This window comes from Ailuropoda melanoleuca, chromosome 19 (assembly GCF_002007445.2).
Source record: "Ailuropoda melanoleuca isolate Jingjing chromosome 19, ASM200744v2, whole genome shotgun sequence".
NCBI lineage: Eukaryota > Metazoa > Chordata > Mammalia > Carnivora > Ursidae > Ailuropoda > Ailuropoda melanoleuca.
This window is the reverse complement of record NC_048236.1, coordinates 6,022,422-6,025,960: the sequence shown is the minus strand read 5'-3', so window position 1 is coordinate 6,025,960 and position 3,539 is coordinate 6,022,422. Positions and strand designations below refer to the sequence as shown.

The 3,539-nt window shown below is 37.2% G+C and overlaps 1 long non-coding RNA gene across 1 annotated transcript; it reads right to left on the bottom strand.

Annotated features, from left to right (window-relative positions):
• Window positions 1-810: 810 nt before the first annotated feature.
• Window positions 811-2,977, bottom strand: LOC117797162. Its single transcript, XR_004622077.1, has 3 exons — window positions 2,614-2,977; window positions 2,138-2,197; window positions 811-1,114 (listed from the first exon to the last, which is right to left on the bottom strand). It is a non-coding gene; the product is annotated as an uncharacterized LOC117797162 (long non-coding RNA).
• Between the last annotated feature and the right edge of the window lie 562 nt (window positions 2,978-3,539).

Sequence of the window (3,539 nt, the reverse complement as noted above, 5' to 3'; positions counted from 1 at the left end):
TTGTTGTTTTGTGATTTCAATCAATTAACTCTTCCTTCTCAACAATGAGGCTATTATAAGTGTCACCACTCACTGACAAGATGGAATTAGGGTGTGTAAGTGCTATAGACAGCAAGGGTGTATCCTTTATCAGTGCAGATGGGATGACATCATCCTCTCACTGAGGAAAGAGAAGTATGCTTAAGATTTGGTCATATAAGAATACAAAAATACTAACTCAAAGAGATATATACACCCCAATGTTTATAGCAGCATTATCTATGGTAGCCAAATTATAGAAACAGCTCAAGTGTCCACTGACTAATGAATGGCTAAAAAAGAAGTGAGATAGATACAGATATATATAGATATAGATATGAATATATATGTATATACGAATATATATGTATATATGAATATATGTACATAAACTGTACATATATATATATATGAATACTACTCAGCCATAAAAAAGAATGAAATCTTGCCATTTGCAATGACATGGATGGAGCTAAAGAGTATTATGCTAAGTGAATAAGTCAGTCAAAGAAAGACAAATACCATATGATGTCACTCATATGTGAACTTTAAGAAACAAAATAAATGAGCAAAGGGGGATAAAAGAGAGAGGGAGGCAAACCAAGGAACAGACTTTTAACTATAGAGAACAAACTGATGGTGACCAGAGGGAGGTGGGCAGGGAGATAGGTGAAATATGTGATGGGGATGAAGGAGGGCACCTGTGATGAGCACTGGGTAATGTATGCAAGTGCTGAATCACTATACTGTACATCTGAAACTAATACTACACTGTATGTTAACTAACTGGAATTTAAATAAAAACTTTTTAAAAAGATTTGGACATATACACTGAGATGACATAGGTTTTAAAGATGTGCCTATTTTCATTTATGTGCTGGGCAATAGAGAAGTTTCTCATATCTGCACTATATATCCACCAGTTCCCTCCCCACCTCACTCCTCCATCACACCATAGGCAATAGTGTGCTCACAAGGGGCATTAAGGAGTTCATCACAACTTGAAAGCAAAGATTCTCCTTCAGTTTTTAATACTCACATCTCATCTTCAACGATTCATTAATTTAGATCCATTGGTTGGGCTTAAAGATGCATTCTAAATGGAAAAAAAAAAGTAACAGTAATGTCAGTAAGTAATGGCATTGATAAAAAATGTGTTTATATTTATGTGTACAGACACCCAGAGATAAACACATAAAAATGGAAACATAAAAAGAAGCACCCAAAATGACACAGCTACACGGAATTATATTTCACTGACCCTAACGTTGTTAGCTGCATCATTATTTTTATGTTCCACTGAGAAAAAGAAAGAAAAAAACTTGCCAATTAAATCATGACATGGCACTGATTGTAAGATACATTCCAATTTCAGAAATGTTAAAAGGTAAAGAAAATGCCTATCTTAGAATTGATGAACTAGGGTACCAAAAGTCACACCCAATACTAGCTAACCGTAAATGCTGACTTTCAATGTGTTCAGAAAATGTTTTGTTTGTTTATTTTTAAGAAAGTAGCTTTTATTGAGAAACTGTTGGTTGAGTAAATGACTTCTTTCTAATTAATATGGCAATGATGGCAATTTCAGTTGGTACCTGAAAGACGGATAGCTTGGTCAAAGTCATCTTCAAGATCAGTAAGTTTACATATACTTCAGTCCAAGAATAGGGTTTACTGAAAAGAGTCCCGAGCAAGGAGAATGCAAATTCTCATGATTATCTGGGTGGCTTCAGGCAAATCATGTAAGTACTCTGGGCCTTGATTTCCATACCTTTGAAATGACTAGGTTGGACTAGAATCTCATTTCTAACTCATCTCTCATTTCCCAGCTCTGGTGTTTTATGAGTCTATGATACTGGTTTCATGGTGTCCCATCTCAATGGTCCAGATGTCAAGTTGAAATACATCCAAGGTGGAAAATTCTCTTGAGGGGTATATTCTACTGACCTTAAGCTTTAGTGGGATACTCCAAATTTGTCGAGTGAAGAAATGAACGAATGAATGCATGCCCTAATAGTTCTCTTTGCTAACAAACCCAGAATACTAAGCTATATTTATCTCTGCATGACCCTGCTGAGAACAGAGACCCCTCAGTAAGGAGACTGAAAGGAGAGCTTACCTCTGCTGCCCTTGATCTCCCCTTCAGTGAAGACATCCTCATCCTCAAAGCATCTCTTATCTGAAGAAACAATGACAGTGAAGAAATGACAACATCCCCCAAACCCAGACCCATGTCCTGAAACTTTGAGACCACTGACCCTGGCAGAAGCAGCATCAGATGGCCTAGCATAGTGCTTAGCCAATAATAAGACTTGGATAAAAGTTGAGGTGTAGTTATGATTACATTTAGGATTAAAATTAAAATTCTGATTATGGTTTTCATTCTTTTAGATACACTCACACACAGTCTCCTGTTGACTTAAGTGCACAAAATGAGACAGTAGAGTTCTCTCCTTTCCTCCTCTCAACTGATGCTTGAAACACCCCCATAAACTCACCCCCATGGACCAGGCTTTCTGATCAAAGCTGCTTCATCCCCCTGCTACCCTGAGTCACGTGAAAATTTTTGCAATGAGTGAAACAGATTCAAATTACCTTGTGGTCCATAATGGTTCCAAACAGCAAGATGAAAAACCCCTATGGCAAAAGTCAACAGAAGCATCAGGGATGGTTTGGCAGACCACATCCCAACTGTTACTGTAATACCACCAACGGGTACTGTAATACCACTCTTCTAGATATCTTCAAGGACAGTCATTGGGTATTAGAAACTTCAGCATCTACTGATTCAGAGAAAACACAGTGGCGAGTATTTTCTGTGATTGTACCTCAAAGAAAGAGGGTCACCTTCATGTCCGTGCCTGACAGTTATTGTTATTTATTGAATGGCTGCAGGTGTAGAATGGTGTTTGCCACCTTATTACATCTCTTTGCTTTCTTTCCAAATATTAAGTAGCTGTTCTTACTCATCGTAACAGTGACGTGACATAACATGACGTGGAATCCTGTAGCTCAAAGTGACAATCATGGAAGATGTCTTGAGAAGTGAAACCTGGATGATAGTTTACTTTCAGTTGGGGTTAAAAGTCATGAAATAGCAGGGTCTCTGAGCTGGTGCAATAAGTTTATGCATAAAAGAGAGAAAACTGCAGAGATCTCAAAGACCAGGGTCTCTTCAAGTTTGAATTATTTGCTTACCTATAAAGTCACAATAATCGATAGCCAATCTTTTTAAATGGTTGGAAATTGAAGTTTAAGAAAATTCTGAATCCTGCCGTGGGAGTGGAAGGAAGGCTGGGTTTCCAAGGATAGCTCCTTGGCAGAGAAGCGCTAATCAGAAGATGATGATTTTTAAATGTGAGTCACAGGGAAAGCTTGGTGAGAAAAGTTGGAGTGTATTTAACTAAAAGTGTTTCAATATTTTTCTTTCTATCAAGAAAAGAGAAAAAGAAGTGATTCGGAAAAGAAATAGAATAAAACTTTCTGGGGTTTAATTAAGTTGCAAAAAACAAAAAAAAGAA